The 22,816-nt window shown below is 42.9% G+C and overlaps 1 pseudogene across 1 annotated transcript in view; it reads left to right on the top strand.

The window, feature by feature from the left end:
* LOC122552419 (procathepsin L-like) overlaps positions 1-22,267 on the top strand; it is a 38,060-nt pseudogene extending 15,793 nt beyond the window's left edge. The window contains exons 4-7 of the transcript XR_015752032.1: positions 1,443-1,622; positions 6,424-6,641; positions 19,769-19,934; positions 22,134-22,267. The product of XR_015752032.1 is annotated as a procathepsin L-like (transcript). The remainder of the gene's footprint in view (positions 1-1,442; positions 1,623-6,423; positions 6,642-19,768; positions 19,935-22,133) is intronic.
* Positions 22,268-22,816: the final 549 nt, after the last annotated feature.

The raw sequence follows: 22,816 nt of genomic DNA, 5'->3' as shown, positions 1-22,816 counted from the left end.
ATGGACAGGTTGGACCGAAGGGTCTGTTTCCATACTGTACATCTCTATGACTCTAGGCCTCTCTGTATGCCAAATCTGAGAGAGATTCTTAAGCGGTAGGGGAATCAAGGGTTACAATGAAAATGAAGGAACGGGAACATGGGCAATTTTGGGTCAATCATAATGGAATGATGGAGCAAGGTGGAGGGGCCACTAGTTTACTCATGTTGCTATTTCTTATGTTCTTATGGGTGAGGAAACAATTGCGCAAAATGAGTAAGACAGCCTGTCAACAGCATTGAGAGGAGTCCTTAGGGAAGGATAAACACCCCAGTGGGTGGTGACACCAATGAACATGCAGTACAGGTGGAGAGCCTGGAAAATGGAATGGAATCTTTGCAGATAGCAGGGTGTGAGGAGACGTAGTTCAACGTAACTGTGGGAGACAGTCGATGGTCTAGCCCTTAAATGGAAACATTAAAATCAAGAAAGGAAAGGAAGATTTTCAGAGATTCCAGGTGAAGTTGGGACAAGGGTGGAAATTGATTACTATTTCTAATTCTGGGTGAGAGTAGGAAGCAACAATCAATGGATCAGAGACAGAACTTTGACAGGGGTCAGAGTAGGACTGGAACAAGGCGTGCTCCATAGAGCCTGCAAAAAGGCAGTCGCAACTCGGACTTTTGCATGTACCTAGGGCCCAGCTTATTACTCAGAGGATGGGACATATACAATCCCCTTTCAAACCGACATATACCCCTCCCTACCCATCAAAAAGAGATACCAGATGATTCAATACCAGTCTGCAATCTCAGTTTGATATGTAGACATCCACAGTTCCGGATGATCAGTTATGTGAAGATGGATAGCATCAAATCTGGTCCTTTTCTAACCATTCCAATCCAGTATCTTCATGAAAATGAACAATCTGACTTTTGCATCTAAATCTAATGGTCCAAGGGCGATGAGGCCAACTCAAGGCCAATGTGTTATCCGGAAATCAGGTCAGGCCGGTGATGGAATTTGTAATCCTCCTAATTGGGAAGGTTCATCTCAAACACCAAGAAACCCCACCAATCTGAGGTGACGTAACCTATCCTTCCATGATAAAATTGACCTGTCAGGTTTTAATGATCAGAGACGACAATCGAACGGATTCTTGCGAAATGAAACACATGTATAAATCTCCTGCCATTTTGGTAATTGAACAATCGAACAGAGATATTTGAGCTGCTAGAGGTTTCTCACACAGCTTTATATTGGATTCAGATGAAATGGATGGCCACTTCTTTGCCTGCTGCTCATTTATTCAGTCAAAGATTAAACACGAGTAACGAGTGCCCTCATTGCTTTCACCGCACTTCATGCTAAAGTCAGCGAATATGTAGAATGTAGCTCTCTTACGTTATTGACATAATCACCACTAAAAGTCAATCATTTCACCAATGTGTTTGAATTTTCAGACCAATGAAGAGTTCAATAAGCTCATGAATGGATTTCTCCGAATCGAAGCTGGCAACATGACTGAAATTGAAACTGATGAAAGAGATGAAAGTCGTGAATCTGAAGAAAGTCACATTGAATTGAGAACTGCAACTGTTGACTGGCGGAGAGAAGGATTAGTTACTCCAGTGAAAAACCAGGTAAAAATCAGAAAAAGCTCTCAAGATTATTAAGTGCAGACATTAATTTCTCAATAGGATTGGATATTATGATCAGCTTGTAGGAATTGTTAGGAAAGGCTCCGTTTCAGTAGATCATTTTTAACCTAAATTGCTTCTCCTGCTTTCTTGTTGCATTTGTTTCCTGGTGTTGGTTATGGTCAGGCAAGGGAGCATGGTATATGTATCAACGGTAATGTTCGTGCTTTTACTCACAATATCTATAGAAATTTTACTTCAAAAACAAATTCAATGGTGAAATTAAATTGAAAAATTGAAGTCTACCAGTACAATTCCGATATAATAAATATAAGTTTAAATGTAAATTGGCACAACTCAACAATGGTAATGTTGCAAACTGCAATGCCAAGCTTCCTTGTGATACCATGTCCAGTCTTATTCAAAGAATATTCGATCATATGCTCGACACCCCAACTTTTAAAACCACGTTCACAGTTCACTTCTGTTGGGCCTTGTACCTCTCTCAATCATTCTCTCCAACCGGACAAGGCTGATCGACAGGAAGGCAGAGCCTGTTGGTAAGTACATGAAGTATTGTGTACAAATGGGAGTTGTAAAAGATCGGATTATACTGTAATTCTCTAAGTGTCAGTTGCATTGTATGTTTAGGAGGGATACCACCATGAGGCTCAGTAAGATTTCTCACTATCGTGAAAACCATCTCGTTAGCTACGTCAATGCAGCTATAACATCCCGCATATCCGATTCGAGCCTAATCTTCCCACACATTATTCCCGGAACAATTCAATAGATTCCTGATTCGTGCCCGATATCCTAGGAGCTGAGCCAACACAAAAAAGCTGCTGTGCACCCACATGAGCACAAGCATGGCAACCTTTCCCTGCTCAGATAGGAATGCTTTCGAACATGCCAGAAAATGGTACAGAAATTCAACCAACAGTGCCGTAAGAATGCTATGTTTCAGAATCTCTGTGACTACCCACCTTCCCCCTCCGACTCACTCTATCCCAGCCCCAGCAACCCCTCCTACCCAGATTCATGCTGTCACTGACGTCTTCCTCATCTTCCAAACCAACATCGCATCGGCATTTCAACTTCACTACCTTGGAATACCTCCCGCCATGTACCAACACCAAGAACCATGCAAAACTTCAATCTCTCACTCAATCCTTCCCTTTCTGTCATTCCAGGAGAAGAGAGAACACTGGAGGACAGAAACCTCTTGGATTGGTGGAGAGGTGTCTAACACTAGATTCCTCAACCTGTGAGGAGTAACTCTTGTTTCTCACAAGAAAACATGATACACCCACATTCCACTAAGCGAGAAAATACCATTCTTCACTCCTTTGTTCTCACTGTCAGTCTCATTAATTCTTCAGTGTATCTTTGCATTGGTCCCAGAAACTTCTGTCTCTCGTGTTCTGCCGGTTCTGTCAGCATTTCCTCTAGCTCCGCAGGGTAAGAAGACACCTCCTCATTCTCTGAGTATGAAAGTATTGCGGCCACAGATGAAATATCAGGAAGGCTGCGTCCAGCACACACCACCAGCTTCCTGGGAATGTGAGCTATTGAGGGTGTGGGCGCACAGTCTGGTAAGCACCTCACTGTGTCATTTGTCACAGAACTCAGAGGGCTGCCAGCGACCCGGGACGGGCAGAAGAAACCCTGTGGTGTCGGCAAATATCTACATGTACCAGGGAGCAGCAGATGCAGCAGACAGGGATATACACTTGAAAGACGACAGGGATGCAGATACACTATGGGGACCCAGATATCCCAATCAATGAATCATCTAACCTCCAAGAACAGTTTCGCAGTGGCCATGGAGAAGCAGGCCCAGCAACCCCAGCCTCTGCTGGCCATGGGCACAAAGCTGTCACCCATCGACCACTGCTCCACGGGCCTGTAGTCGAGGTGCCACTTTGTAATAACAAGTAATAGGGACAGTGCCTTGCTGCAGGAGGAAGCGCACACAGGTCACACCGAAGACCCAGACTCAAGATGTCATAGAAGTGGCTGAGCCTCCACCTGCAAACTGCTGCCCAGTTCTGCTCAGCATTGTCAGAGATCCCTCACCCCCGCCAGACAGAAATGCTGCGAGGCTGACTGAACAAACCACTGCAGGGCTAACAGGCATCAACAAGAAGTCAGATCCTTCCTGCCCAACTCAGTAACTGGAATTCATTAAATCTGAGACAATGAAGGAAAGGGAGGTTTAGCGGCAAGCGTGACAAACCTCGTACATTATTTGATTCTTTTCGATAAATGGTATCAGCTTGACCTTCCACTTGGCTGTTTCCCTCTCGGTTGAGAGAAGGCTTAATATAACTGCAGCACCATGATGCCTAACGACATGGTCACATAGGATCAATGTGTGTACTGAGAGCCTGGTGTCATGTGTGGAAGGAAGAGGAACAAGGTTTGCCGAGGTAAGGCTGTGCTGCAAATCCCGTCATACCTCATCCAACAAATTTATGGAATCCCTTCCCATCCAAGATTCATTTTATTCACCATTGCATATAGTGTTATCACCCATCCTCGCGCACAACTGCAATCTCCCAGACCTCTCAACGCACAGCCCTCAGAAGTGAAGAATTGCAAAATCTTCTTCCTGTGACAACAGTTCCCAATCCCCGAACTGGTCACTTTGTAGCCAAAGGACTGTTGAAACCAAGTCTTTGGATTGCAGACGCAAAGGCAACTCCCCACCGCACCCCCCCCACCCCACCCCACCACCCCGCACCCGCACCAGACTATGGTCGATCCCTGGACTGTGGACCAGCAAATGCCAGATGCCAAAGTTCATGGACAAGGCCCATACAACAGGAGCCTGTGCATCTTGCCCTGAGATGCTATTTGGTCTGATCGAACACCATGGTCGTTTGTAACCAATCGGAAACAGCGTTCATCCTGTCCCTCTCTGAGAACCATGCCATGTTCCCTTGATAGCCAATGCATTTTGTGAATTTGTCAAGAGAGGAAATTGAATAATGCGACAAGTTTTGCTATTAAGAAGACTTTTCACAATCAAATAATCCTCTTTCATGTCAATGCTTCAAGTTGTTAGTCATTGCTGTAGAAATCAGATTAGTCCTCCTGGAAATTACCCTAAGGACGCTGCTTGGCCCAAACACTGTCCCTGCCAGGCACTCAGCTCCAGTGTGGACCAGCTAGCGGAAAATTCTCCGACATCTTCAAACTCTCTCTTCGACAAGCTAAAATCCCAACCTGCTTCAAGAAGACCACCATCATCTTCGGAAGTGAGGAAACAAATCTCATGCATTGTTCCTTAATGAGGACCGACCAGTGGCCTGAGCACAATGATCATGAAGTGCTTCGAGAAGCTGGTGAGGGTCCACATCAACTCCATTCTCCAAGACTGCCTCGGTCACTTAACATTTGCCTTTTAAAGTAACAGGTCCACAGTGGGTGAAATATCTCACGCCCTGCATCCCTGGAACTTCTGGACAAGGACACTTTTGTCGGACTCCTGCTCATTGACTACCCCTCTGCCTTCAACACTCTTATCCTCTCTACATTGAACTCAAAACCCTGTGACATTTGTCATGATTTTATCCTCTGCAACTGGATCCGCAGCTGTCTGACCCACAGATACCCATCATTGAAGATAGGCAACTGCACCTTCTCCCGAATAACCTTCACCACTTGCGTCCCCCAAATAATGAGTGCTCAACGAGTGACTGTATTCCCTTTACACCCACGAATCCCGAACGAACACCATCTATACGTTCACTGACGACAGCATTGTAACAGGAGGGAAATTTGACAACGATGAATGAAAAGACAGAAGGGAGATAGAGAGATCATTGACGTGGTGCAATGAGAATAGCGTTTTCCTCTCTCTCAATTTTGGTAAAATTAAAGAACACATAATTGACTTCAGACGGAAAGGTGAACAACACGCTTCCATCTCCATCAATGGGAATGAGGTTGAGAGAATGGAAAATGTCAAATTTCTTAGACTGACCATAATGGACAATCTTTCCGGGAAATACCATGTGTTTGTGCCGTTGGAAAATATACAACAACGCCTCTTCTTCCTCAGAGAGTTCGGGAATTTTGGCATATGCATAAGGACCCTTACTAACTTCGACAGTTGCACTTTTTAGCGCATACTGTCTGGGTCCAGAAGGCCATGTATGGCAACTGCGAAGCTCAGGATCATAACAAACTACTAAAGATTGTGTGCGCAGCCCAGGCCATTATGGAATCGAATACTCTATTAATGAACTCCACTTACACATCTCGCTGCCACGAAATTGCAGGCAACATCACCAAGGACCTAACTCACCCCGGTAATGTACTCCTTACATGCATTCCGTCAGGTAGAAGACACTGAAGCTTGAACACATCCATCAGCAGGTGCAGGAACAGCTTTTCCCCAGCTGTTATTAGACGGTTATGAGACTCTCTTGTTCAAATCATACTGATCTTGCTGACATTGAATTTGCCTTGTGCCCACTCTCTGCAATGTACCATTTTCCAAGTCTTTTTTGATCTCTTCATCCTCGCATACTTCATCCTCGCATCCTCGTGCCTGTATTGCTTATAAACAAAGGGTTTCACTGTTGTTCGCGACACGTGACAATACATAAATCAAATCAAATCCGAACCTAGGCACACCGATATTCACAGATTCTGTTTAATTCTGAGAAACTTGAACAAACATTCAGACTAAGAGCATTAGTGTGAGACTGTGTTCCATATGAATGTCGATGCAAACTCGATATCGTTTTTAGATCAATATGATTTAATGTGGTTATATTTCTGTCAACACTAGGGTCAATGTCCTTCTTCCTGGGCTTTCAGTGCAACTGGTGGCATAGAAGGACAGTGGGCAAAAAGGCATGGAAAACTGGTTTCTCTCAGTGAACAGAATCTGATTGATGTAGAGACGGACATCCTAAATGCTCTGGTTCAAACGCATTGATCGCCTTTGAACTAGTGATTCAACTTCAAGGCATCAACTCTGTTGAAACCTACCCTTACATCGGAAAGGTAAATCCCCAAGACTTCTAGTAAAGTTGTGGTGGAGTCGGGATTCATTCTCATTTCGTTTTATTTTATTTCTTCTCTCCTGTCTGCGTTCGCTTGTAAGTTTTCTTGGGTTTTTAATTTAATTACCTCTTGGTGAAGAGCAGCGAAACCTGTGAGTGTGTCGAGCAGCATGGACTCACAACGGAGATAGCCGAGAGAGTTTAGGTTCCTGATGGCTCCTGTCCTGACGCTAATTCATGGCTGCTCAGGCGGTGATGAGTCCAGGTCCCTGGCAGTGTCCATATCCAGTACAGTTTCGTGCAGGCAGCAGATGAGATCTGTTTTTGTTCATGACAATATCTGTATCTATCATAGATTCACAAAATTAGCTGTGGAGGTGAGTCTGGGATTTTGGCAGCATGAGCATCCAGCATTGATTCATGGAGGTAGGGTGCAAGTGGGTCCGTTTTCTGTCAGTGTCTGGATCCAGCAGAGGTTCATGGAGGCAAAGCGGAGGTGAGTTTTGTTTCCTATCAGTATATGTATACAGCTCTGATTCATGGAGGCAGAAAAGGTGAGTTTGGTTTCCTGTCATTACTGCATCCATCATAGATTAATTGAGGCAGAGTGAAGACTGGTTTGGGTTCTGTCAGTATCGCTATCCAGCGCAGATTCATGGAGAGAGGGGAAAGGTTTTTCGGGTTCCTGTCATGATCTGTATCAAGCACAGATTCATGGAGATTGGGAGAAGGTGAGTTTGGGTTCCTGTCAGTGCACGTCGCCATCACAGGTTCATGGAGACAGCAATGGAGCTTAGGTCCAGTACAAGATCCGGCAGCAACTGCAGTGACTGCATTCGTAAGCGATATCTAAAGCAGCCTCGTGGTAACAACAGAATCGAGTTTGGACCAATGTCATGCCCAGCAGCATCAGTGGCATCTACTTTGCTGAAGTCCATCAAGACCTCTTTGTGGCCAAGGCATCAACGGAGTCAAGATGCTGCCAAATATTGGGCGACATTCATTCCGACGGTGATAGAGAAGGGGACACATGCCTGACCAGCATGTCCATGATGGAGCACTTAGCAAGGACTATATAATCTTTCAGCACTCCCAGTCATCTCAACCTTATCTTGGAATGCTCTCCTACATCTTGACACAACACCTCGTACCCTCAGACAATCGGTCTGAGGAGTTAAGAGTACTTCCATTTCTGTGAATTAATGTTCACCATTCACAGAGTTCAAAGATGTGGTGGTTAGGGGATTGTCTATGTTAAGCTAACCATAGTGCGCAGGGAATTATAGGTTAGGTGTGCAAGCCATGGGAGACGCAGGGTTACAGGGATAAGCTAGGGCCGAATGGGCACTTTCTACATTCTGGGGATTCTCTGATATTGTGAGTTAGCATGTGGATGTGACGTTCAGCTGAATCAACGGAACATTGAGCATGTTCTGTCCTTCAGACGGGGACGTGCACCATCCACTATAACAGTTCACATCCTAACATAACGAAGGACAGATCTGAAGAGTCAGGAATAAAGGTAAGTATTTTTAGTCTCTCTGCTTCTCCCATATGCCCCATCGGGCTGGTCAGTCACTCTAATATAAGCTGCAATTTTACATGAAAAGGAACAATTTACGTTTGGAGTGTGAGCTATAAGAAGTTATAAACGTTTGATGAGAAATCTTCGAATTATGTGCTCATGTCGTTGATAGGTCTGTGTGTAAATATGGTCCTTTGTTAAGAGGGGTGTATACTCTTTAGGAATGTCATTTACAGTGCAACTTGCTGGGTTGACATTTGGCATATTGTGGTGTAATTAAGAAACTTGGCTTGAATCTGTACTCAGGAGACTTTTTTGCGTAAGTTGCTTTACAGTTGATGTTGTTCCTCCAGAAGCTGTTGTTGTCTTTCTACACATCACAATTGCCCCGAGTATTGAATTTGATTGGGATCAGCCTCTTGCGTGCAAATCCCAGCTCTTTGTCTCAGTGCCACACAGTTTCAGCTTGTTCTTCAGTTCATTCTTCAAATCCTTACCCCAGCTCTTCCACACTCTCATGTCTGGACTTACAGTAGATGACTTGTGCATTATTATCCAGGACAGCCGTTGCTTTTGTTTTGGGTTTGTGTCAACATTGTTTACTTGTTCCTGTGGTAATCTGAGGCCACGCAGACTTTAAGTTCATTGTCTGCCCATCCACTCTGCTCTCCAAAATCCAGCGTTTCATTGGCCAAATAAACAACTGAATGAAAGAAACACTCTCTTCATGTGACAGGCGTACATGATCTGGTGACTGGGCATCACTCTAAACAAAACCTATTCTCTGGCTATGTTTTATGGAGCTGATGGCCTCTCACTCACTGGCTGGCGAGTCAACATTAACAGAGTCTCCTCTTTTCATGAAGCCCCAGTGTACGTATTGTCACTCGGGCACTGAGCTGGACAAGAGAAGGGCTTTGCACAAATGTCAGCCCCAAGGAATGGTCATTACCAGCCAGAGGCCAGTGGCCCTGCACAACAGGAAGGCAGTAACATTCAGGACAACAACAACCTGAGGGCTGGTATTGATCTTGGGTAACAGATCAACAGTAAGTGATTGAGTGAGAGGAGGAGAGGTGACGATCACAACACAGCTTTGAGTAGGGGTGTGTTTGGCTGGGGTGGGGTGTGGTGCAGTAAGGTCACATATCAGCAGGTGTACCCTTCCTCAACTGGTACTTGATATTTCCCGACCCCTAAATCTACAAACAATGCTGAACACATTTGCATATCGTTGTCCTCTCATGTTGAGCACCTCACTCACCCCTGAATGAAATATATTGGCATTGGGATCAGAACTGCTCAGTATTATAAATTGCCAATTTGGCAGCCTCAGTTTGGAGTCCAGCACGAATACTCGGCTTGTGATTCATGAAACCTTTAGTCCCTAATTTACACTCCACAGTTGGGGAAACGACATGATCTCAAGTGTTAAAGTGAGAATGACACCCCTTTCCATCAAGGCATGACGTGACGTCAAGGAGCCCAAGAAAATCTGGAGTGAATGAGAATTGGAAGAAAAGTTTCCTTTAGTTGTAATTATATCGAACACACTGGAAGGTGTTTGCAGTTATTTGATGTCTTTCTGCTCAGGACATGTCGATTGGAGTTCCTCAGTGTAGCCTTGTTGGTCCAGCCATCTTCAGCTGCTTCGTCACTGGCCTTCTATCCAAAAGGTACGCAGAGGGAATATCTACACGATTGTCAGCACCATTTGAATTCATCACATTTTGATGAAATCTGTGTCCAATGCGGCAAAGTGTGGACAATATCTCCACTTGCGAAGATAAATGACAAATAACATTCTCACCAGACAAGTGCCAGACAATGACATAATCCAACATGGGAGAGAATTTAACCATTACTGAATCGCACACTATCAACATCTCTGAAGCCTTTCCATCAACTAAACAAAAGCCAAGGATATGGTGAAATACTTGCACTTCCCTGGATGACTGCAGCTCCGACAACAAAGAAAGAAACAGTTATTTTATTGGTTGTCTGCTATAGACATTGGACAGATTGGGCAGTAGATCTTGGAAACGAGCAGATGTAACAGAATTGCTGATAAGGGTGATTTGAAATTTCCCAATATTAATTGGAACATCCGTGGTGCAGATGATCTGGATGGAGATGATTTTGTTAGCTGTTTCCAGGAAGTATTCCTGACGCAATAAGTAGATATGCCGACTGGGGGAGGCCATATTGGATTTGGTGCGAGGCAATTCGCCAGGCCAGGTGACAGATATCTCGGTGGCGAGCATTTTGGTGACAGAGAGCATAAATGCCTCAAATGTGCGGTCGCCATGGGGAGGAATTGGATCTGACTGGATGAGGGGGAATTTTTTCTGGGGACGGGATGTTTTACTGCTCTTAGACAGGACCTGTGGAGTTTAAATTAACAACAATTGCTTTACGGAAATGCACAACAGAAATATGGAGCATCTTTTTGCTGTGTTGAATAACTTTGTCCCAATGAGACCGGTGTGGAATTGTGAAGGAAAGGAGCCCTGGATGACAAGAGCAGAAGAGCGGGATCTGGCGCAAATTTTGAAGATAACAGGGTCGAAAGGAAAGAACTCAAAAATGGATTGAGGAAAGCTGGTTGGGGGCATGAAAAAGCATTGGCGATAGGATTTGGAAAAATCCAAATGTTTTGCTCGCGTACATTAGGAATAAGAGAATGATCTGAGAGAGCGTAAGCTGGATCCAAGCCAGTGGATAAACTTAAGCACTGAGCGTGGCGAGATAGAGAAGGAGCAAAATGAGTTTTTTGCTATTGTATTCATGAGAGAGAGGGAGCTTGATGTTAGAGAGAATACTGGGGAAGAGCTTAATAGGCTTGAGCAGATTCATATTAAGAATGTGGATATGGTGTAAATTCTGGAAAGCATGAGTATGATTCAATCTCGAGGGCCGGATCAGATATATCCACATTTCCTACGAGAAGTGAGGAATGAGATTGCTGCACCTCTGGCAATGATCTTTGAATCCAACCTCTCCATGGCAGTTCTTTATGTTTGGAGGGAGGCATATATTGTACTTCTCTTCAGGGAAGTAAATAGGGAAAAAAACCTGGAAATTATTGTCTAGGTAGGTTTACGTCTGTGGTCAGCAAGGTACTGAAAAATGTTGCAGATATAGGATTTTGGATTGTTTGGATAAATATTTTTGATTAAGGATTGTTGTTTTTTTATAATTGGGTTGGATAAAGAAGTGAAAGTAACCAGAGACCTTTACCCAGGAAAAAGGCTGTCAGGAGAGGTCATTTGTTTATGGTCACTGGAGAAAGTAAAGGGAAGATATCAAAGGTTGGTTATTTCCGCAAAGAGTTTTTGATGCGTGGACTGCACTGCTAGCTTTGGTCGTAAAGTTAGAGACATTAAGAAGATTTAAGCGGCTGCTGGTCATGCACATGCACGGCAGCAATTTGAGAGGTGTGTATTTAGGTTGATCTTAGATTAAGATAAATGTTTGGCACAACATTGGGTTCCGAAGGGCCTGCACTGTGCTGCACTGTTCAATGTTCTATGTTTGACACTGAGTAGATTTGACACCATCCAGGACATTCACTGCATTTGTCTGGCATCAAATCCACAAATATTTATTCCCTCCAATATCATCACAAAGTGATAGCAGTATATACAATCCACGAGCTACAGCTGTGAAGTTGACAGATTGACTGTAGACAGAACCTTTCAAACCGAAGACTACTTCTGCCAAGGACCGTAGTAGATACAGTTAACACCACTCTCTGCAACATCACCTCAAATCACTCACCATTCCTGCTTAGAAATTTATTGTCATTCCATCACCGACTTTGGGTCAAAAGCCTTGAACTCCCTCTCGGACAGAATAGTACCGATCAAAATTTCTGCAAATGTTCTGGAAGGCAGCTCATCACACCTTCTCCAAGCCAAGTTTGAATGAACGCTGACACAGAATGCCACAACTACATTTTAATCCATTTTGGAATTAAATCTCGGTGTATGTGGCAATTCCTCCTGCTACAAACACCCACCCATTTCGATATCATTCCCAGTATCAATCTCACCCCAGAGTTGGCATCATGTTCTGCCCTGTGTCCTGAAACTGAAGTAACTGCAACATTGGTGAGAAGTAATTGAAAATTATTGACCAGAATCTTCACTCCATCAGAGAGTAGCAAAGTCACCACATTTATAATTTTCCAATTTTCGTTTAAACAAGGGCATCGAGACCATACTTTAGACAATCAATATACTCCATCATTTCCAACATGCAAGAATCTCCAGAGAAGCCGAGGGCTGCAGGTGTATAATTCCTTGGAAGTAGAGCCGAGGACAGATAGGATGGTGAAGGAGGCAATTGGCACAGTTACCTTTATTGTTCAAAACATTGGTACAGGTATTGGGACGTCATATTGCAGCTGTACAAGACATTGGCGAGGCCACTTTTGTAAAACTGCACACACGTTTGGTTGCTCTGTTAAAGGGAGGATGTTGTTAACTTTCACAAGGTGCAGAAAATATTGACAAGGATGTTGCTGAAATTGGGTTCCAGTTATCGGGAGAGACTGAATAGTCTGGGGCTTTTCTCCAAGCGGAGGAACAGAGGCTGAGGGGTGACGTTTTCAAGGTTTATAAAATCATGAAATGCATGAATCGGGTGAAGAGCAGAATGTTTTAGCCATGGGATCAGAGTCCAAACCTAGAGAGCAGAGCTTTAAGATGAAAGGGGAAATATTTGAATAGGTACTGAGACTAATACTAATTAGTTGTAATCCAATGACTCTAATGATGTAATTATTGACGGTTTGGGAAACGTTTTCTTTTAATAGATATTTTTATTAGAAAGTTAACATTTTTAGAAGTTTACAAAAATAAACAAAGCTCTCAAATATATACATTGATGTACAATTAAATCAAATATACAATAGCCAAAATTTAACAAAAGAAAATAAATAGCGAAAAAGAAAAAAAAACTCAACTATCTACTAATCTCACCTACAACTAACCAAAGTGTATATTTAAGCCTCTTACATGCTCGGAATGTGTTAACATCAGATGTAATAAAACCGGTATTCGTGCGGGATTCTTCTCCTCAGGGGCCCCGGACCAGCCAGATTTGTAATCTCAATTAAATAAAAGCCTTGTTAGGATAGCCGAGATATCTGTATTTATGTAATTCAAGAAGGGCTGCCATATTTTATAAAATAATTCGGTCTTTCGGTGCACCATATTTGTAAGGAAGTCAAGGGGAATACATTCCATAATTAATCTGTGCCAATTTGAAAGTCCAGGGTGGCCCTCAGCCACCCAGTTCACCAAAATATTTTTCCTTGCGCAGAAAGAAAGAATAGAAAATAGTCTCTTCCCGTACATGTCCAGGGAGGGAAAGTTCGAAAAGCTCAAAAGGAGAGAAACAGGGTCCACTTTAATTTCCGTTCCTAAAATTTCTGTCAGGGTACTTGCTACTTTAGTCCAATATCTACGGATCTTATGACAGGTCCATACTCAATGCACAAGAGTGCCCACCTCTATTTTGCATTTGGGACATATTGGAGATGCTCCTGCCTTAAATTTTGCCAGTCGAACCGGTGCTATATGGGCCCTATGAAGTATCTTCAGCTGGATAGCCTGGGTTCTGTTACAGATAGTAATTATTCTAGCGTTTTCCCAAATATCATTCCACGTTTCTATAGAGATTTCTCGTCCCAAATCCTGATCCCATGTTTTAAGCAGATTATCCATATCTCCCGATACTTCATCATGTAGTAAATGATAAATAGTACTAACGGAAGATACCCCCACTGGTCGTAGAACACTACATTCTATATCTGATTTATAAAGACTATCTAATAACTTAGTCTTCTTCTGTATATAATCTCGAATTTGGAAGTATCGAAAGAGGTCTCCATTAGGTAATCCGAATTTCTGACGCAGCTGTTCAAAAGACATCAGGACCCCATCCTTAAATAGGTCCCCTAGACATGAGATACCCGTGGATCTCCAGAGTTTAAAAGTGGCATCTGTAAACCCCGGTTGGAATCCCCATGCTCCCACTATCGGTGCATAGGGGGATGTTTTACGTTAATTGCCCTCATTTTGCCGCATTATTTTCCAAGCCTTAATTCTGTTTAGTATTATCGGGTTTTTACAGCGATCTGGAATGATTTTCCTCTTGTCTGAAAATAAAAGGTTAATAAGTGGGTATTTTACTTGAGACGCCTCGATGTCTAACCAGATTGATTGTGGATCAGACAAGACCCAATCAGCTATGTAACTTAATAGGGAACTTAACTGATATTTCCTAAAGTCTGGGAAGTCCAATCCTCCCCTTGTCTGTAGAAGCTGTAGCTTCTTCAGCTTAATGAGGGGCCGTCTATGATTCCAGATAAAGGAACCCAGCCAGCCATATAATTTACGTTGAGCCGTCCTCGGCAGCATCACCGGAAGCATTCTCATAGGATATAGGAGACGGGGCAGGACATTCATTTTGAGTAGTGCTATTCTACCCAACCAGGAAATTGGAAGGTCTCCCCATCGCTGGAGGTCCTGCCTTATCCTTTCCAGTAAATGCACAAAATTAGCCTTCTACAACTGACCAAATACTGGAGTAATAAAAATGCCTAACTATAAGAAGCCCTCCAGGGACCAACGAAAGGGAAAAAGGGATCCATCCACTAAGTGGGGTGTCATAGCAAGGCCACCCATTGGCATAGCCTCCGATTTTGAAAAATTAATTTTATAGCCTGAGAATGCGCTAAATGTATTAATAACTTGGATTAGGCGAGGTACGGACATCAGAGGATTACTGAGGAATAGAAGAACATCATCTGCATAAAGGGTAATTTTATGTTTACCTGTACCAATCCTCGGGGCCGTTATATTAGGATCAGCTCGTATAGCTTCTGCTGGTGGTTCAATTATTAGCGTAAATAACAATGGCGAGAGGGGACATCACTGACGGCAGCCCCTACCCACACTGAAGCTATCCGAACCTAATCCATTGGTAACCACAACTGCTTTGGGATCACGAGACAATGTTGAGACCCATTTGGTAAACACCTGTCCAACGCCAAACCTTTCCAATGTGTAAAACAAATATGAGGAGAAAGTGAGGTCTGCAGATGCTGGAGATCAAAGTTGAAACTTTATTGCTGGAACAGCACAGCAGGTCAGGCAGCATCCAGGGAATAGGAGATTCGACGTTTCGGGCACAGGCCCTTCTTCAGGAATGAGCAGAGAGTGTTCAGCAGGAGAAGATAAAAGGTAGGGAGGAGCGACTTGGAGGAGGGGCGTTGGAAATGTGATAGGTATGACCAAATATGACCATGCAACCCTATCAAATGCCTTTTCCGCGTCTAATGAAACTACTACTCCTGGTATCTTTCCCTGATGGCAGGCTTGAATCATATTCAAAACTCTTCTAATATTATTGGATGATCTACAGCCCTTAATAAACCCCGTCTGATCCTCCTTTATAATATGTGTCACTACCCTTTCTAGTCTCAGTGCTAACGTTTTAGAAAGGATGTTAAAATCTACATTTAGCAAGGATATTGGTCTATATGATGTACAATCTTCTGGATCCTTTCTTTTTTTAAGGATAAGAGAGATATTTGCCTCTTTCAGCGAAGGCGGGAGACAGCCCTAACTATATACATAGTTATACATGTCCATAAGTGGACCAGCCAATATATCTGTAAATTTTTTGTAGAATTCAGCTTGAAAACCATCTGGGCCCGGTGCCTTACCGCTCCGAAGTTGCCTAATTGAATGAAGTATTTCTTGGACTGTTAGAGGAGCATTTAGGACAGATACCTGTTCCGGAGTTAGGCCTGGAAAAGTCAAATTTTTAAAAAGTGACTGCATCCTCCTCGTCCTATCTTCACAATCCTGCGATTTATATAACTGAGAATAAAATTCTCTAAAGATCGCATTAATCTTTATATCACCATGAGTCAGAATACCCGTACTTTCCTTGATAGACGTAATAGTCTGAGGGGCCTTTTTTTTCTTTGCAAGGAATGCTAAGTATCTACCCGGTTTGTCGCCATATTCATATAACCTTTGTTTTGCAAATAATCTTTCCCTCTTAGCCGTTTGAGTAAGCGTAGTGTTTACAGCTGTCCTAAGAGCCGTACTCCTTTGCAATTTAATAATAGAAGGTCTATCAGTGTATGCTGTTTCAGCTGCTTTTAAGCGAGGTTCAAGCAGACGCTATTGTTCTCCCTTCAATTTCTTCTGGCTCGCTGAGGAGGAGATGATCAAACCTCGCGTGTAAGCTTTGATGGTCTCCCACATTATTGATGGGTTGCTAGCTGTACCTGAATTAATTTCTAAAAAAGTTTTAAATTCTTGAGAGAAGTACTTTGCAAATTTTCTATCTTTCATTAGGAAGGGATCCATACGCCAATGCCGAGGGGATGTCCCATTGTTCCTCGCCTTAGTTTCCATGTATACAGCAGCGTGGTCGGAAATTGCTATTCTACCTATTTTACAGTTTGAGATGGAATTTAAAAAAATCGAGGGGGCAAAAAGCATATCAATTCTGGTGTGACATTTATGTGGATTGGAGTAGAAAGAAAAATCTCTGCCCTGTGGATGAAGACATCTCCATACATCTACTAATCCTAATTCTTTGATCAGATCCGTCAGTTGTCTAGATCTGGGTGATATTCCTGCTATACTCTTGGGAATCCTATCTATTTCCGGATCCATAATACAATTAAAGTCTCCCCCTATAGTTGCATGACGGGCACGAAAAGCCATCAATTTTGAAAAGGCTTCCGTTATAAATTTAAAGGGGTGTGCCGGGGGGCAGTACAAATGTAAAATCCCATATTCCTCTCCATTTATGAGGGCTTTAATCAAAATATATCGTCCAGATTAGTCTTTTATCTGCTTTAGGATTTTGGAAGGGAAATTCTTCCGAACAAGAATAACAACTCCCCTGCTTTTTGAGCTAAAAGAAGCAGAAAAGGCCTGATCAAATCCACCCTGTTCTTTATCCGACAGGTGTGTCTCCTGTAGGAGAGCTTTATCAACTCTTTCCTTCTTAAGATTTGATAATATTTTCTTCCTTTTGACTGGCGAATTGTTCCCCTTGACATTTTAGGTGCACCACTTAACCGACTGATCAACCATAATCATCTGGGCCAATCCTAGATCCCCCGGGAGGGGGAACCCTGTCCAGAACATCCCGAGCGTAGAGCATATAAAATTTACAAAAATAAAGCCTCTCTAATACTTTCACAACAATACAGTAAAAAACTATTTCCAAATAAAAAAAATATAAAACGTATCGAAGTGGAGATTTTCCCCATTGTTCCCAGGGGGTGTCCCTTCCTCTCCAAAGTGTATCATATCCTCTCCCAACCAATGCCCCACCCTTGACCCAGGCACTCCTCTATTAAATGAGGAGAATTCAGATATAATACAAAGCTAGAGTTAACAGTGAGCACCCGACCCCCACCCATACCAACACCTGGATATATTTGGTAATGTTAATACCATATATAAACATTCAACTATAAAATTACAACCTCAACAAATAATAATTAAATATACTAATACAAATAACAAGGGAGAAACAACCCCGCTTCTAAAGACAGAGGTAAAATTGAATAAGGAAACCACCTCCCCCCACCAACATTAACCAAACACCCCAGCTTATATATATATATATATATATATATATATATATATATATATACACACACACATATACATACATCCCACATATATACATAAAATAATAAAAGAAAACAACCCCAAGGTGGGGGAGAAAATCAAATCCCTCTCCCCACCACCCCCCCATGATAATATTAATCGGTAAAGTAAGAAAAAAAAGGGGGATATAAACCAAAGCGGCGGGAAAGGCAAACCGACATCCATTATGTCTTACATTTTATCTAAGAGAGTCCAAGAATTCTTAGCCTTTTCTGGCGATCCGAAGTTATACACGGATCCTTCATGGTTAAAGCATAGCATCGCTGTGTAGCGTAAGGAGTACTGAATATTTAAGTTCCTTAAACGCTTCTTCGCCTCGTCGAATGCCTTCCTCTTTTGGACCAGAGCTGGGAAAAAGTCCTGGAATAACATGATCTTGGATCCTTTATAGATCATAGCTTGGGGGTCATTTCCAAGATTTCTAGAGGCTTCAAGGAGTATCTGCCTCTCCCTGTAGCTCTGCAGCTGGAACAGGCCCGGCGCTTGGCGCTGGTTCGAGCCGGGCCCGCGTATTGCGACCCGGTAGGCCCATTCTGCCCTTACCTGGCCTGATCCAGCTTCCAGATTTAAAAGCTGTGGCAGCCACTTCTCGAGGAACGCTGTAAGCTGGCCTTCCTCATCCCGTTCGGGAAGGCTCAGCAAACGAATATTTTTTCGACGACCTCGATTATCGAGCTCGTCAATGTGATTCTCTAAGGTCCGGACTCGCTGTTCGAGAGTCCGGACCTGATCCACGGCCGTTTGTCCTGTAGTTTCGGAGGTCGCGGCCTTTAACTCCGCCGCTCCGACTCCGCGCTCGATTTACTGGATGCCTCGGTCGTGCTTCTGCAGCGCGGCCGAGAGTGATTCCCTTCGACTTCGGGATTCTTCGATGAAAGCGTCGATCTTCGCGTCCAGTTTGGAGATCATTTCCACAGGCTTTTCACTGTCGGTAAGTCCCCAGGGGTGGCTGAGGACGCCTCAGCTGCAGCTGGAGAGGGTAGGGAAGGGGTTTTTGCTTGTTGATAGCTGTGGGCTCCCTTCCCTTTGTCATTTTTACCAAAGATTAGATTGTTTAAATTTAATATTAAACAACTAATTAAATTAAACAGCTATTATAAATGATTTGGTGAGTGTGGTGAGGGTGGGTGACCCACTTTACCCAAGTCTTGGGTGGAGCACTGTGGACTCAGACTTGCTGAGTCGCCGCCATCTTAGATCCCCCGGGAAACGTTTATCTGCATGTGAAGAATTTAATTCACTACTGTATGATCACAAGTTTCAGATGAGTCGACCGAAAACTGTGAAAATGCTCAACTCTTTCTAATGTAGCTCTTTCGGTATGAGCTAACTAGATGGTGAGCTTGATTGGGATATTGAGTTGTCAAGGCAAAGTACTTTTTTTTATTTTCTCACATTTCAAGTCATTTGTAATACCATTGCTTCGTCTCAGTGTAGAATGTTTCGAATACATAGAGCAATAAATATGAAGTTTGACACAAGAAAACCCTAAAAATGATCTGAGTTGTAACTGTCTCGCGCCGAGGATCATGTATGTATGGAATGACCTGCCTGACGAAGTGGTGGAGGCTGGTACAATTACAAAATTAAAAAGGTACGGAGATGGGTATATGGATTGGAAGTGTTCAGGGCCAAGTGGTCGCAAATGGGACTACAATACGTCAGGATATGTGACTGGCGTGGACGAGTTGGAACAAATGGTTTGTTTTCATGCTAAGTCATGCAAAATGTGCCTTTTTCTAAACAAATAGTGAACAAATATCGCACAGATTTGGGAAAATAAATTGGCTGCCAAAGTCGGAATGCAGAAAAGTGTTAAGCAAAGAAAAAATAGCTTTATTATGATCTTAATGAGTATTCCTTTTGAACATTTTATTTAAAATATAGCATGGACGCTGCTGCAAATTTCAGCGAGATAAAATTGCTGCTAAAGTCACTGACCGCAAATGGGTTTCTGGAGGCGAGGCAGCATTGGAACAAGCAGTGAGAGAGATAGGACCGATGTCTGTTGTGATTAATGCAAGTCTGAAATCCTTTCAACATTATAAAGGAGGTAAGTCGCAGAGCACTGGATGATGTCTTTGAATCAGATTATCGACTGTTCAAGAAAAGGTATTAGAAATCATACATCTACAGACACATTTACTGTCACTATTTTGGTATTAATATTACTGCCAAGTTCACCATGGACCAATACCCTTATCCTTGTTCTGCCTGCACTCCCCGCGTGTTACATGCCGTCCAGTTCTGTCAGATGTCATCGAGTTAAAGCTAGACCATGCTACAAGTTGAGCTCATGAATGGTAATGAGAAATGGACCTGCTCCCATTCGGAGTGATGCAAATAGCTCATAACGTTGTGTTATAGCCAAGAGAACTGATAGTGAGGTGTAACTGTCCTGATGTGCTGCTGAGTGCCTGCACAAGTCAGCGTTTTATTAATTGTAAACTGAACACGCTGCACTCACTGTATCTGGATTAAGAGGAAGGGCGAGACCTTCGACTTGAAATCTCTTGGCGTCCTGCTGAGAGTCCTTCACTCTCTGCTCCACCTCTTCTCTCAGCAGCTGTTTCTATTCTGTTCTTGATCTCCTCTCGTGTGACAACTCGAGATGACTTGCAAAGACGGTGGTCTGAACAGGGAGGTGGACGCCTGCACAGCTTCCTTGTGATGATGACACAGGTCGTCTCCATGTGCAGGACCATTCCCTATTGACTTCATCACCATTTCAAATCACAAAGCACTTCTACTGTACAACCCACAATTGGAGACAAACTGGAAAATACTGAATCCTTCATCACCCCAGGTGTAGGATTTTGTAAGTTAACAGAATGTGTTAACACACATGGCAGCAAACCGTTGATTCACACGTCAGATACCATGGTCAGTGTGTTCTGCAAATGTCTGGTAAATTATTTCTACTTCGAAAATAATCTCAGCAAGATACTATATCAATCATTGATATAAAAACAACAGCAAAAATTATAAAAAATGGAAGAATGTCATCAAGGTCGGACCATCAATTGGAAAGCAAATAGTCTGTAATTGGGTGGAACAAGGAAATTAAATAAAAAAGGATGGTGTTCCAGTGCCAGCAGGAATGGAAAGGAGACAATTAAAGAAAGTAAAGAAATGTATGCAGTAAGTTTCAGGGCCTGAGGGAGTGTTCTTTAAAAACAAAGAGACCTCGGGCCCCGCGTGCAAAATTCCATGATTTTGGAGTCACACGTAGACAGGGTAGTGAAAGCAGCATTCCTCAGTGCATTGAGTATATGCTTTGGGATGTCATGTTCCAGCTGCACAGGGCATTGGTAAGGCCAGTTTTATAATTTTATGTTAATGCCTGAACTTTCTGCTATAAGAAAGATTTTGTTAAATTTGAAAGTATCCAGAAAATGTTGACAAAGACTTAGGTTGAAGTATTTTAGGGTTGAAGTGAGGCTGAATTGAGTCCAGCTTAGAGTTTTGCTGGAGAAGCACAGCAGGTCAGGCAGCATTTGAAGAGGAGGAAAATCAAATTTCGGCCAAAAGCCCTTCCTGATGAAGTCGATTTTCCTGCTCATCAGATGCTGCCTGACCTGCTGTGCATTTCCAGCATAAGTCTAATCTGGACTCTGGTCTCCAGCATCTGCAGTCCTCACTTTCGCCCGAGGCTGAGAAGGCTGCAGCCTTGTTCGCTGGTACGACAGAGACTGAAGGGTGAGCTTGTGGAGGTTCATAAACAATAATGGGTATGGGACGAATAAAGAAGAGGAGAGTCCAAAACTAGAGACCGTACGTTTAAGGTGAGAAGGGAAAGATTTAAAAGTTATCTGAGGAGCAATGTTTTCGCACAGAACATGGTACGTGTCTGGAATGAAATACCAGAGGAAGAGGTGGAGAGTGATACAAATACAACATTAGAAAAGGCATCTGGATGGGTACATGAACAGGAATGGTTTACAGGGATATTGGCCAAGTGCTGGAAAATAGGACGAGATTGGTTGAGGATATGTGCTCAGCATGGACGATTTCGATCGAAAGATCGAAGCATTTCTACGCTATAAAACTCTATGACTCTGAAGGATGTGCCGAGAGGAAGTGAGAATGCTCGAGACAATGTCATTGGGAAACATTGATTAAAGTGTTTGAATTGACGATCAATTTGAAGACAGTTAGTAAAAACAGACATGTCAGTGTTCATTAATCAAAGCTAAATTAACACTAATTAAATATTTCACAGATAAACCATTTAATATGTGTCTCCTTACAGGAGTTTACTATGATGAAAATTGCAACGGATACGTAACCCATGAAGTGCTGGTGGTTGGTTTTGGAATTGAGGATGGAATGAACTATTGGCTGGTTAAAAACAGGTCCGTACTCTATGAAATAACAAATACCTGATCACAGATTGAGAAGGGACAGTGACATGGCGTGAATTTCCTGTCTCTGTGCTGCAACCTGCGTATCTGTTCAACGAGCAGGTAACACTGTGTTTATCTGGAAGTGAATGCTTAATGGTTGTGCTGTCTGGGATGATATCTAAAAAAAAGCCTGAGGCAGGTATCCCATTACCAAGTAACGCTGCACTTACAAGTGTACGGTTCTTGACTGAAGTATTGCTTCGTACAGAGGCAGGCATCAGAGTGTCATTATCCCTGAATCACAACCATTTTTTAAACTTACCAGTACAAATTACAAACATACGGTTAAAATTAACAGCTATACACAACAAAAAGCAAGTTATTGGGGAAATGGGCGGCAAAGTCAGATCCCAAACCCAACTGTACAACCTGTTCACAGGGAAACAAGGACAAAGCTCGAATCACTTGTCACTAGGGCACTGATGGGATCAGATTAACAATCACGGCAGTCAGACTTGGAAGAAGCAGTCACATCTTCAGGGCGAGATTGGATACAAAATGTTTGATTAAATAAATCATGTGGTTCGGG

The sequence above is a fragment of the Chiloscyllium plagiosum genome, unplaced genomic scaffold, assembly GCF_037043375.1.
Source record: "Chiloscyllium plagiosum isolate Xiang-an unplaced genomic scaffold, Cpla_swu_hap1 HiC_scaffold_29, whole genome shotgun sequence".
Taxonomy (NCBI): Eukaryota; Metazoa; Chordata; class Chondrichthyes; order Orectolobiformes; family Hemiscylliidae; genus Chiloscyllium; species Chiloscyllium plagiosum.
This window is presented reverse-complemented; position numbering and strand designations above follow the sequence as displayed.